The following is a 15646-nucleotide window of genomic DNA, read 5'->3' as shown; positions in this document are numbered from 1 at the left end:
TACTCTTTCCTAGTGAAAAATGTGCATAGACATATGATTTTGCACTGATTTTCAGGGCTTATGAAATCCCTGAAACCTGTTAGTAAGAATCCCTTCTCTTCTTTTTAGATTTGCTGTCTCTCTGGCTCACATTTGTTTTGTGCATCTAACAGAATGCAAATATCTGCTTTAAATGGCTTTTGCTTCCAACTCTGCTGTTAAATGACATAGTGGAGAACGTTAAAGAATTTTAATCAAACACAGCACCTAGTAATTTACTAAGTACTTAAAAGCATACTTTGCCTGAGGTATCATTTCAGGCAGATAATTCCTCTAGCAATCAGGATTTCATGATAATGAGGAAACTTAATTTTTTTTTTTTTTTTTTGCTTTTGTTTGTTTGTTGTAATCAAGCCCATTCCATCCTTAGACTCCTCCAGGTTGATGAGATCCTTATTCTTTCATTCTGAGTGTTGACAGTCTTAGTATAAACAAAAACAAGAGCAAAATAAGTATCAATATGCTTTCATTTCTTTACTGGTGTCACCAAGAAGTCTAGTAAATGGCTGTTTACCCATCTCCCTAACATGAATCTTTACCAACTTCCTAAGAGCTTATTCTATCAATGAGGTATACAAAGATAGTCATTTACCAACCTCTGAGTTTTCAGTGTCAAGTTCAGGCCCAGAGTCTTAGATCTCATCTAGAGCAGCACTTCTCAACCATAGTTAATATACTGATATGCCACGCTGGTGAGAGGGAGGCATAGTGAACGATTTGTTGCTGATAATATTTAAAACAACACTTTTCTCAAATAATTTACTCTGCTAAAAAATGTTTAAATAAAGTCTGTTGTAGTTATTCCTAGAATAGTAGTTTAGTGCCATTTTGTTGAGCATTTCTGAACAAGTGGAAAAGAGTGAACTCACATGGGGGATAGAAAGTCCTCCAGCATAAATTCATAGGATCACATTGGTTATGAGAGCAACTTTCAAGTGTGTTTCTGCAGAAGATAATAAAGGACAACTGATCTAGAGAAATTATCCCTCCTTATTGAAAAAATATACTGGGCATCAAGGAAAAATGCTACACATTTTCACTAATATGATTGGGTGTCCTGTTAAATAATTTCTAGGGACTTAAGAGGCACATCAAATGCTTATGCTCAAACAAATATAAACTGAAACTTACTCTGTTGCCTAGTTAATCACGATCTACTTACTGAGGCTATTTGGGAGGGAATGGAGATAAAGTAACAGCAAAGTACAGCCAGGGTTAACAATGTCAAGGTCAAATTTTGACGAGATGCTCAGAAATGATGGAAATCACAATAAGAAGGAAAAATGTGACAGAACTAGGATGACAATCTTTCAAGTAGAAATGGACTGTTGCCAAAACACAAAAACAAAAACAAAAAAGAATGAAAAGTGATTTACCTGTTTGATGATTCATATATACCATTGCCCTTCAATAAGACATTTCTTAGTCTTATTGTGTAATATTTGTAGATAAAGAAAAACGAAAATGTATCCCATTAGCCAAACACTAGATAATATAAACAGATCAGAGTTTGAGATGCACAGCAGTGGTAGGAAGCCTAATAAATTATGGATAGAGGGGATTCTGAATAAGCTATCTCCTCTCTCTTCCAAATACAATAAATTTTTTAAGATCAGAGTGCATATCACATGAAGTTAATAAAGCAGAAAATGACACTATTTACCTTCATCAAATAATATGTCAAAAAATTTACAGCTCGGCTCCTTGAAAATCTGTCTTATTTAGCCTGTTTTTTTGTGTAACATTTGAATAGCCAAAAGCTAATGGAAAACATAAAGCATATTAGGCCAAGAAAAAAATTTTAAAACTCTTTTACTTTATTTGCAGATTCTTCACAAAATATCATTTTTACTTTTCTTTGTGGGTGGCTTCTATACTGTTACAAAAATCTGTATGTAGTATTAAGTAGTTGGAAGGGGCAGAGCACTGCATGATGAGTAACTCGCTCAACCACCAAAAGAAGCGATAATTGGCAAGATGATGAATAGGAGTTGTTCTCATCCCGAGTCTGTCTACAGATGACTGCATGTCCTCAAGAAGACCAGGCTAAAGGTCATATTTCAAAGAATGTCAGTTTATCTGAGCATAAAAGGAAAGGATTTGCCATTCTGAATCATATTAATGATCCATTTAGTCTAGCATCCTTCCTAAGGCAGTGGTCAGTTTTCTAAAAGGAGACTGGGGAGGAAAAAGGAATCCTTCTAACCCTTTTTTCCCATTGTCAGAAGGGAGTGGATTTCATCTAAACTCTGCAGGGAAAGTTGAATTCTTCATTCCCATCATGAATTAAGAGCTGGTTTCTTGTTTAATCTGGCATTGCTAATGACAGGAACAATAGCAAAAAATAAATACAAAAGCAAACAAACAATTTCTCTTAGTATTATATCAAATCATATAATTACACAATGTTGAACAAATATCAGAAATTCCTATAGTTGACCAACATTTGAAATCATTCTTTAGAACTCATGTGGCATTTTTAAACTCCAGCCTTTTTGTTCTTTGTTAGTTAATCTCCCGTACCTGTTCGTGGGGTAAATGTTTCTCTGTATCAGTTTTACAAATGCAGACACTGAGATTGAAACAGACTCGGGAAAAATCTTTAAATGTAAAGAATATCTGGCAAGTTGATTTGTGCTGTACCACAAAATTTCAAGATTCTATTAATAGTCATATGATGACTAAATGCCCTCTAAGTGGCATTATATGCTTTGTATGGCTGAAAATTCTTTGAGGTGACCAACCACTGCTACCTGAGCATTCACTCACTTTTTTGGCAAAGCTGAATTTTAAAAGTTGTGTTTTTTTTTTGAAAATTTGGAACTGTATCTAACTCCTAATTTAAATGCCATCCCTTAGTATCATATAGAAATAAAAACTTGCTTTTAAATACTACGTTTTCATATATTTGAACAGCCTACATTTGTTGAAATAATCAAGAATATTCTATAAGATTTATTTAAACTGTACCTTTTTAATATAATGAAACATTTCATCTGAAATGATTGCAAGATATGGCTGGATAAATAGATCATCTATGAACCTACCATTCACCTTAAGAAATAAAGTGTCACATCATAATATAATTGAAAGCTTCTAAATACTTTCGCTTAATTTCTTCTTCTCCTCCCAAAATGATCTACTCTCCTAAATTTCATGTTTCATAACATTTACACACATTCTTTCATAATTTTAACTTCTACATATTTATCTTCAACTAAAATACAGCATTTAAAAAATTATATAAATGATATCACACATAGTAATCACTTTTCTTTACTGGCTTAATATTTTGCTTGTGAAATTCATTTATATTGATATATGCAGCTCCAGTTCACTCCTTTTCACTTTGGCATCATATTCAGTTTCTTCAACTTTTAAAATTTATGTTTAATATACACAGTGTAAGGGACACAAATCATGATTGTGCATTTCAATGAATTTTCCAAAACTGAACAGGTCCATATACCAAGCAGCAGATTAACATTAGAATGCTACCATATCCAAAAAGCACTATTTGTGCCCTCTGGCCACATGCCCTCCACAGTGGTCATCACTATCCCGACTTCTACCACCACAGTGGAGTGTTCCATGGTTTTGAACGTTATATAAATGGATTCACACTGAATGTGTTATTTTGTGTCTGGTTTCTTTTGTCTAACATTATGTTTGTGAGATTCATCAGCATCATTTCTCATTACTGAAGATTGCTCATTCTCTGGATATCATCTCAGAGATGGCTAATCCTTCTATTCCACAAGTACAAACAATTCTTGCTATTCACAGTATTTATTTTTTAAAGTCACTACAAATGCAGAACTAGGAAACATTGAATCATTACCCTTAAAGGAAAGACAGAGTTAGTTTCCTGTGAGCCTCAGATCACAACGTTTCCACTACTCAATCAATGTACAACTTTGTTTTCAAGACACCATATTTAATGTGTATTGTTGATTTATTAACATTGAACTTACAGCAACAGCACTATAATTCATTCCTGCATAAAGCTTATCTAATACATGTATTTTCTATTAAGGCATATCATAGCCTTCTTACACTTAGGAAAAATAGACAGCAGTTCAGTACTATGCTTGGGAATTATTTTAAACAGAAAAAATCATCAACAAAAAGCACAAAAGTGTGAAAAACATGCCATTAAATTGACTGTGAAAAGGACACTTGTTTGCAGTATTAGAGCAGAAATCAAAAGGCTGAAGTCTCCTTGACTTCAGATGGGATTGTTTGCATTGGGTGCCTCAATTTTTTGCTCTTCCATACATGTGCACGTCTCTGAATGACTATGAAAGAACCATGAATCGTAATTTCAGGGTTATAAATAAATTTAGTGCTAGGAAAATTCACAAATACAGATCAGAAATGAGGATCAACTATTTCGTCTTTTAAAATCAACTTCACAAATGGAAGAGAGTTTTTCTGAATATAGAAAAAAGTAAACTCAAAAGTCAATAATTATTGCTCCACATGATCCAAACATTTATTACTGTATCAGATATCTGAAACCAGTCTGGATCTCAGTTTTCTTTTATATTTTTTCTTGTTTGTTTGTATGGACTTTCGTCTTGGTGTACCTAAAAGACTTCTTTTATCTGAAAAATAAGGACATGTCATTAGCAGATGTCTTGTATAGCTTTTGCCTCCTTAGATAGGTTTATTCCTCACTATTTTATGGTTTTTGATGCAGTAGTAAATGGGACTGTTCCCTTAATAAATTTTTCTGGTATTTCATTGTTAGTGTATAGAAATGCAAAATAGAAAATATTAACAGCCCAGTTACTAGTACAGAAATTGAAGCAGTGATTTTAAAACTCTCAACAAACAAAAGTCTAGGACCAAGAGGCTTCACAGGGAAATTATACCAGACATTCAGAGAAGAGTTAACACCTATTCTTCTGAAACTATTCCAAAATATTGCAGAGGAAAGAACACTTCCCAACTCATGCTATGAGGCCACCAACACTGATACCAAAACCAAAGATATCACGCATACCCAAAAAATTATAGGCCAATATCACTTATGAACATAGATGCAAAAATTCTCAATAAAATACTAGCAAACGAACTCCAATTATACATTAAAAGGATCACATATCATGATCAAGTGGGATTTATCCCAGAGATGCAAGGATTTATCAATACTCACAAATCAATCAATGTGATAAGCCACATTAACAAACTGGAGAATAAAAACCATATAATCATCTCAACAGATGCAGAAAAAGCTTTTGATAAAATTCAATATCCATTTATGATAAAAATCTCTCCATAAAGTGGGCATAGAAGGAATATACCTCAACATAGTAAAGGCCATAAATGACAAACCCACAGCTAACATCTTACTGAACAGTGAAAAGCTGAAAGCATTTCCTCTAAGATCAGAAATAAGACAAAGATGCTCAAAAGAAATAAAAGGAATCCAAATTGGAAAAGAAGTAAAACTGTCACTGTTTGCAGATGACATGATACTATACATAGAAAATCCTAAAGATGCCACCAGAAAACTACTAGAGCTCATCAATGAATTCAGTAAAGCTGCAGGATACAAAATTAATATACAGAAATCCATTGCATTATATACACTAACAACAAAATATCAGAAAAAAGAAATTAAGCACTATTTACAATAGCCAAGACATGGAAACAATCTAAATGTCCACTGACAGATGATTGGATAAAGAAGATGTGGTGTGTATGTATAAGTATGTGTGTGTATATGTGTGTGTGTGTATATATATAATGAAATATTACTCTGCTGTAAAAAAGAATGAAATAATGCCATTTGCAGCAACATGGATGAACCTAGAGATTATCATATTAAGTGAATAAAGTCAGACAGAGAAAGACAAATATCATATGATATCACTTAAATGTGGAATCTTAAAAAATAATGATACAAATTAAGTTATTTACAAAACAGAAAGATTCCCAGACATAGAAAACAACCTTTCTCCCAAATGGGAAAGGGGCAGGGTGATGGATAAGTTAGGATTTTGGAATTAGCAGATACAAACTACTATATAAGATAGATAGACAACAAGTTCCTACTGTATAGCACAGGAAACTATAAGCTATAGCTTATAATAACCTATAATGAAAAAGAATATGAAAAGAATATATATATATTTATATACATGTAACTGAATCACTATGCTGCACACCAGAAACTAACACAACATTGTAAATCAACTGTACTTCATTTTAAAAAAAGAAGTACAGGAGAAGGTCATGGAACAGGGCAAGAAGAGCAACATCAAGTAGCAAAGATAAGAGAAGCAGGAGAGATTTACAGAGAGAAGACAGTCAAAGCAGAAACAAACAAACAAAAAAATAGAGAGACCAAGAAATTGGGAGTTTACAAGGAACAAAAATTCTGAAAGAGAAAAGAATGTACTCTCAAAAGCTCAAATAATAACAGGGGGAAAAGGAGTGATAGAGATCAAAGTCCATTCTCAAAAATATAACAAAGTAGTCACGTAAACAAATTAAAATTCTCCCCGTTGAAAAATAAGGAGCATGAAAAGACCAGAACTTCAGTGGAAAAGGAAAATCAAAAGTCAAATAGTCAAGAAAATGACCATGTACATGATAAAGATAAAAATTTGATCATGAATCAACCCCTGGGACAAATGAAGACGAAAGTTGATGAGTGAGTTGTGTAAACTAATTTCCACTCTCTCTCAATTTTTAAGTTCAGAGACTTGCTGATGAATCTCCTCTTTGTTATTTTCCTCTTTTCATTGTTTTTGGTTTTTGTCTTTTTTTTTTTTTAATGTGGGCTTGACTGAGTTGATCTTTTGATAATCTGCAACCTGGATAATTTATCCTGCTAAGTTTGAATAAACTTGAAATGAGGGAAAAAAACAACTTAAGGAAACAATTCCATTTACCATCTCATCAGAAAAGAATAAAATACATAGTAGTAATAAACCTACCTAAGGAAGCAAAAGACCTGTATTCTTTTTCTTTTAAATTTTCTTTTTATCTTTTCCTCAAATAGAATTCTATTTCTTCCTCTGTTTAATTTCTTTACTATTCAGGATTATTTATTTCATTACTCCCTATTGACATCACTTTCCAATTCACAAACTATGTTTTATGTTTATATTTTTAAAACAATTCACCATTGATCCTGGAGTTATTCTCCTGATATTCAGTGTATCAGTCAAATATTACTGAGAATAAATACTACAATTATATTTTAAGCTTTTCCTCTTTTGTCTTAATGGAAGACTTGTTCAGATAGGTCTCCTTTTTTTAAGAAAAATTTTTTTTCTTTGTTTATATTCATAAATTAAGGTCTAGGTAGTTAACTGTTGACAGATGGAATAAGCTCCATCAGCAACTGTGTAAGTCACATATTAGTGCCTCCTACCTATCTCAGGTTATGCTGTAAGACTGAATGTTTACGTTCCCCTCTAAATTCATATGATGGAATTAACCCCCAGTGTGATGGTATCAGGAAGTGTGGCCTTTGGGATGGGATTAGGTCATGAAGGTGGAGCCCTCACAAATGGGAGAGTAGCTTATAAGAGACCCTAGAGCACTCAATATCCCTTCCACCATGTGAGATTATAGGGAGAAACAAGCTCTGAGCCAGGAAGTGAGCCTTCACCAGACACGGAGTCTGCCAGTGCCTTGATCTTAGACTTCCACAACTACAAAGCTGTGAGAAATAAACTGCTGTTTAAGCCACACAGTCAATAGCATTTGTGTTATAGAAGTCCAAATGGACATTGACAGTTGGCATTCTGGTTTCCCACAGGCATTTCCAACTCAATGTATCTCCTCCAAACTCACCTCTTCCTTTGCTACTGACATTACCCAAGAGAGGAATTTGGGATTTCCTGGACATCTCCCTCTTGCTTAACAAATTAACTTTATCTGTGACCAACTGCTATTGTTATGTGTGTGTGTGTGTGTGTGTGTGTGTGTGTGTGTGTGTGTGTTTTAAATTTCAAGTCTTCATTTTCTTTATCTAAACTTCCATCACTAGCCCCTGCTTTTATTGTTTCTCACCTAAATTCTTGCTAAGGTCTCTTAGTTGCTTACTCATTTCCCAGGAATTGCTGTTTTCTCTCTCTTTACTGTTCTTATAGCTTCAGATGCTTGGAAACAGCTCAAGAGCTAGGGAAGGCACACAAATGTCATACCTAAGACTTTTAGACTCTCTTGCTTAGAAAGAAAATTGGCCAGCATCTCGCTCATGTTTGTATCTCAGTGCTATTCTCCTCAACTTTCTTTCAGATGCTAATATAACCACTACAGAACCTACTATTTTCCTTTGCAGTTGTTCACTGAGAACACAATGGACGCTACTGGGGCAGAACCATGTATTCCAGAACTAATTTATCACTATCCTTTCCTTCATATGCCATGTGTCACAGTTATGTTCCATCTATTCCTTTTTTAAAAAATGTTTGCCTTCACCATTACTGTATGATTTTCTTGGAGACAAAACAGGTTTTTCATTTTTATTTCTGTGGCCTAACTGATCAATAAATATATAAAATGGTGATTTGATGATAAAGAAAATAAAAGTAACAATTTCATGAGTACTATTTCCTTTTCTGCCCACTCCTATATATCAAAATATAAACCAAAGGCAAAAGGCAGCTTCCAGGGATATCTTGTATATGGATTCTTCTTCATATAAAACTCCTAGAGTTTTCAAGTTCATGTAATTTTACTTGCCAATCTAATCACTTAACCACAGAGGTAAATTTGTTTAAGGGAGAGAAGTCTTTATTAGTTTGGCTCTCAATATAGTAATTATTCCCAACAATCTTGATATAAAATAATAAACCTTTGTTCTTTTAAGAATTTTTATTCCATTAAGCCTGAATTTTTAGTTACCTTCTTTCCTCATTGTTTCTAGTTGTTGGTTTCTGTTTTTAAATTAAAACTTTATAATAGACCACTAGGTTTAAACTCTTTCCCATTAGCATTTTCTTAGCTCTGAAAGTTTATTTAAATTGGTAGACATCCACAATGTTCCCAGACGTGGTAAATGTTTAGGGGTAAGAGCCAACTGTCCTCTGATATAAGAGAAAGAATAGGAGTAAAAGTACAGAGGGAGAGATTTAAGTAAAATAACTGGAACAGCTATCCCTGAGAGTTATATGACAAAATAGATTCTGTGAGAAATTGATACTATAGACTAGAGTCAACATTCTGGGGATACATAGGACATTGGAAGATTGATAGTTTTCAGGAATTATGAAAATGCAGCTTAAAAAGTAAGCTCAAGTTGCGTTCATCCTGAGAATTCCCTCCCTGGAGACTTTCATGTCCTCAAAGGTCCTAAAAGACTTTTGTTGACTCTATATTCTCACCTCTATTTTCCACTCTTTCCACTTCACTTCCCATATTTTAAAATTAATCTGGCAATGGCCACCACTGATCTCTTTCTACTCTCATATTACTTGAAATATCTGCTACTTTTGGCATTTTTATCATCTTTCCCCTTATGAACTTTCCTTTCCTAGATGTTCATGAAACCAAGTTCTGCCCTTTTTAAACCTCCTTTTAATTCTCTGATTCCTGATGTGCTGATACTTATCACTTCCACTGATTTATTTTCCTTGCCATGCCTGTAAATATTTGTATTCATTCCTATAGCATCTTCAATCCCTCATTACACATTTTCTCACTGGGAATCTCATCTACTTCTGCATATTCAACTATCCTAGCTATGCTTAAGGATCTCATTTCATAAAACACATAGTTATATTTAAACCATCTACAAATTCTTAGCCAAATGACTCACAGACATCTCCAACTCAACAAATCCAAAATAAATTGCTCTGATTGTAAACTTCCTTTCTCAGTGAAGACCATCAATATCCACAGTTGCCCAAGCTGAGATCCTGAAGTAGCTCTACCAATTTCATCACTGTCCAGATATTCAATACCTTACTAAATACTTCCCCTTCTGCTTATAAAGATTTCTGACTGATGTCTTCTCTTCTCTGTCCTTTTGTTAATGCCATGATTTCATCACTTACTCACTTTTTTAAAAACTTCCTAGTCATGCTCTCTGTCTATAGCCTCTCTTCTTTCATGAGTGTGGTATTTCTCAAAACAGAGCTAACAGTGTTACTTCTTTCAAAACTGGTGTCTATTGATTGCCTTTAGAATAAATTCCAAACTTCATGTCATGATATCAAGGTCACAATCTGATCTTCTCCCAGCATTGGACATTGCTACGTCTCAGTCCTGTTCACTTATACCATGTCCTTTAAGTCTGTGCCTGAACACTTTATCTGAAGTCCCCTGTCTACTTGGCAAAGTCCTATTAATTCTGTAGTCCCCATTCCAGATATACCTCCTCTCTACATAGTTCCCTGTCTCTCTTAATGACTTACCCTCACTCCCTGAGAAAAGTTGCTGGGTTACCTGCATTTTTCATCCTATAAAAAGGCTTTTCACATTTTATCATTCTTTATACTTCTATTTAGTACACTCTTAAACTTTGGTCTTCTTAGAGGACAGAAACAATAACTTCTCACACGTATTTTAGTAACTAGCAGATTGTTTGGTACTATAATAGTTAGAACTTGTTAATTATAATTATAACAAATAGTCCTAAATTTAAATAGTGCCTTAAACACAACAGAAGTGTGCTTCTTGCTCACAAGGAATTTCCATGTCAGCAGGGAGGATCTGCTCCACACATTGATTTAGGAAGATGAGTCTGGAATCTTCAAATCATGGTAATAAAAGCTGGTCATAGAAAACACATCCAACTGACAGAAAGGGAAGACCACGGAAAAGCCTTAATAGAAAGATCTTTTTTGATGAAATTGCAGATCATTTTTGCTGATACCATATTGGCCAGAACTAGCCTCATGACCACACCTAACTGTAAAGGATGCTGAGCAATGCAATGTCTGGGAGATGAAAACAATGATTCTGGTGTGTAGCTGCTAGAACTTATTCACACACACACACACACACACACACACACACACACACACACACACACACGAGACAACTAAATGGTAAACTAGCCCTTGAAATCAGAATTCTCTATGGAGCTCTTTTTCAAAATGCAAATGCTTGAACCACTATCCCAAACCTTCTTAATCTAAAGATCCAGCTTTTAGAATTAAGGAATCTGTATTTTATAGGCACACAGATGATTCCGCTGCATAGGCAGGATAATGATTCTACAGGTACTACCTAAATAAACTACTGAACAGCCCTAACAACATACAAAAATGGGAAATGGATAGTCCTTATGGTACAGATTAAATCAGAAGAGTCTAAAAAATGGTTTAAATTTTAAATAGAACACAATAGTCCATCTATCTCATTAAAAACTCAATAAAATTAATGTCAGACTCAACAGTTCAGAAATACTACATTGTTTTACACATTTTCCAATTCTTTTCTTGTATTAAATATATATTACATATGATCAACTAAAGTATAAACTCTAAGAGTACTTTTTTCTCCTCTAAGAGTGCCTCCAGTAATAATTAGTACTTACTTGGGATCAATAAATATCAAAGGATCAAGTTCCATCACTTGCCCTTTGCTTTGCCTTAGATTTGAGTAGAGGATTACACATGAATTAGTAAGTGACTTGAGAAAGAGGGTAAGTGGTTTTACTTTACTGATAATAATATCATTTGGTTATGTAATCTATGGCAAATCAGGCTTCATATTTGTTTCAACTTTAATCTTGTGTTCCTCAATCACTTCAGGGCCACCTAGCTGGTTTATAACCTGTAATCAATTCAGCTTTTCATTACTCAGTGTGAAAATATGTATTCACAAGTGGCAATAATTATCAAAGCTGTAGACAACACCACCCGACACTATACTACTATGTTCACTGAGTCCTCTGGCCTTCTGTCAGGTCACTGGAATACATATCAAATCTATATAGGCATGAACACACAAAAAATTATGATTTTAAAATAATAACCAATTAAGCATAAGATACCTCTAGGTGCACAATTTGTATAATTTTGTTCAGTATACTGAACAGCATGAATCAGTGACTGGTTTACGTGCAAGAACAAAGGTGAGGTATTCCAATTTTCAAAATGATTATTTTATTTATCATCATTATGAGCTTATTTCAAAGCATTCAACAGCATTTCTTGACGTGGGAACATTTTACTCAGATCTATACTGCTATTTGGATTGGTCTTAAACATACATATAGCTGGAGTTGGTCAGGTCCTTTGTGAAAACACTGTTAAGATATACTTGTTTCATAGAGATGTGGTATTGATTTGTCATCGAAACTTGAAGGCTTACATGGCCATGGATTTCTCCTTTTTGTCTAAATGGTACTAAAGCTGTAGCCAGGGAGGCACTCTTTGTAAAAGGCTAGATGTTAACAATATGAAAAGGCTAAGGGAAACTGTAAAAGGATTACTGTAATCGAAGGGAAGGGAATCACATTTATGTACATCTATGTACCAGGCTTTAGATAGGATTTTGTTTTGTTTTGTTTTAAAAACTTACAGTCATAATGAAATAAACCAAACATAATATCTAGGGAGACTGAAAAACATTTTGCTAAAATATCAGAAAGTAGAAAGACTTTGGTTGATTTCCTCATTTGAGAATCCAGTCTTCAACTTTGCAGTTCCAGAAATTCAATTATTGCACCAAAGAATTAAACAAGTTCACAGAAATTACTCCTGAAAAACAAGAGCAAATGGCAGCTAAGGGAATAATAGAATACAATAATACTTTTTCCAGAGGCTACATACAGGTGCAGGAATACTGTAATAAGGCAATTAGGGAATTAAAAAATCATTACCCAGAATGTTATATGGTATATATGTATACGATATCCTTTCATACATTATTGGTATAACTACTTATAAAAACTATTACTGTCTACTAAAATTGGTCACATCCAGCAATTCCATCTTTATGTATCTAACAAAAATGTATGTATATAATCAACAGCAACAACAAACTAGACAAGAATATTTAGAGCAGTACTACATGAAGAGTCAAAAACTGAAAACAATCCAAATGTCCGTCAGAACTGATAAATACATTGTGGTACAGTCATACCATGGAATATCAAATAGCAATCAACTTATTATATGAAACACCATGGATAAATTCGTAAACATATAGTAAACAAAGGAATTGAAACATAAGATAGAACACATTGTACGAGTCCATTATAAATGCTTAGCCACAAGCAAAATTCATGCATGGTATTGTAAGGACAGAGATTCCTTTGAGAACATTAGAGTTCTTCTGGGAGCTGGTAATATTTAAATTTTTGACTGAGATTCTGAATATATATACATACATAAAATAAAACATACAATGAAATGTTTTTACTTTGTGAAAATTTATTGAGCTGGTCACTTATGATTTGTAGACCTCTGTGTATATACATCAATAATATGTCTTAAAAATATTAAACTTGGGAGTATATGGAAGTGGAAGGAATACAGATGAAACAAGACTGGCCGTGAGTTGATAACTATTGAAGAGGGGTGACGAATACAAGGTAGTTAATCATACCATGTTTTCTTTTGTATATGTTTGAAATTTTCATAATAAAAAAATCAAATTTCTAGAAAAATCATAGTAACCTTCATCAGTTTATAGTAGGCATATATCCAAGCTATTTATAACATTAAAAGCACAATTCACAAAAAACCTGACAAATTGGACCTCGTAAAGTTAAAAGCTTCTGCTCTTTGAAATATGTTAAGAGAATGAAAAGACAGCTACTATTAGGAGAAAATATTTGCTTAACACATATTTGATAAAGGACTTTTATCCAGAACATATAAATAATTCCCAAAATCCAATACAACTAGAAAAAATCCAACTTAAGAAGAGGGCAAAAGACTTGAACACACATTTCAGCAAAGACAACATAGGGATGTCAAAGAAGCTTATGAAAAGATGCTCAACACCACTAGACACTAAGGAAATGCAAATTAAAACAATGATGACATATCACTATGCATCTATTTGAATACCTCAAATTTAAAATATTGATCATAACCAAATGTTGGTGAGAATGTGGACAACTGGATCTCTCCTACATTGCTGGCTAGAATGTAAAATGTTACTACCCCTTTAAAAAACATTTTGGAAGTATGTTAAAAAGTTAAATATATATCTACCTTTAACTCGGTATTTTCCTAGGCTTTAAACAAGAAAAATAAAAGCATATAAAGACTTGTACCTAAAACTTCCTAATGGTTCTATTTTCTATTTGTAATAATCAAAAGTGAAGACAACACAAATGTCCACCAACAGGCAAAGGGATAGAAACATTTTGTTACATCTACACAATGGAATATTAATCAACTATCAAAATAATGAAGTACCTATACATGCAACATGTATAATGTAAAAGTCATTTTAATAAATTTTTAAAAGCCAGACAAAATGAATACATTTTGTAAATGTAACTTTCAAATTTATGTAAAATTATATGAAATGCAAACTGATTTATAGTGAAAGAAAACAGGAGTATTTGAGGAGGGCGGTGGGGCAGAAAAAAGGAATTACAAGTGAGCACAGGGAAAGTTTGGGAGGTGATGGACATGCTCACTTTATTATGCTTGCAATGATGGTTTCACGGGGTATAATATATGTCAAAACTGACCAAGTTGTACACTTTAAATATGGCAGTTTTTAGTATGCCAATTAAAATTCAACATAGCTGTTAAGAAAAAATACACCTGCAATACACCTGCACAATATGTTATTTATCTTTCTAGTATTAACTTATTCAATATGCATCTCTTTACTTGCAATAAAATAAAAATAACCCTCAAAAACTTAATTATTTGGGATATGGTGAAGCCTGGTTACCTGTCCCCACTTCTCAACTATATATGTATCTCCTCAATGCTGAGAATATTCAAATCCATTTTTACAGACTACCCTGAAAAACAGTGAGGCTAAATTCTTCTTATTTCAATGGTTAAATCATTCTGTGGATGCTTTCCCTCATATAAATTTTTTTTTAAAACAATGGCTTTTTAAAACAATTCATTTTAAACTGAAAAGTCTATACAACTTAATTGGAATTAGAATCTTCCAGTATGCTCCAGCCACCATTGAGCTATTACTATATAGGCATTTTTATTTCCTCTGATAAATCTTATTTACATGTGGATTAATTTTATTTCCAGAATGTAACCTTATCCTCAAGTTTTGAGGAATAGCACGTTATGCCCTTATGCAGTGTCAAATATGTGCAATCTAAACTTCACAACCTCTCAAGTAGTTATTATAACAAACTTCTGTTGATGAGGAACTCAGATTCAGAGTTAAAGCAATTTACCTACAACTGCACACATGTTAACTTGCTAAGCAAGACACAAACCCTGACAGGACGTTCTCTCATATTACACCACTTTCCAACAGATAAATGTTACGGCATTTCTAAGGTGCTAAAATTTTAAAATTTATTTTCTCCGTTATATCCTTTCGTCAGAATAAAAATTATCTTAAAATGACCCAAATCTAAGGGCACTTATATACTACTACATAATCTTTTGCTGTGGGGAATTCAGTCATTGACAATGATGTTATAAGAGGAAAAAATTCAGCCACCAGTGATGTACATGAGCTTAGG

This window comes from Camelus ferus, chromosome 2 (genome assembly GCF_009834535.1).
Source record: "Camelus ferus isolate YT-003-E chromosome 2, BCGSAC_Cfer_1.0, whole genome shotgun sequence".
NCBI lineage: Eukaryota > Metazoa > Chordata > Mammalia > Artiodactyla > Camelidae > Camelus > Camelus ferus.
Note: the sequence above shows the minus strand (reverse complement) of the source record.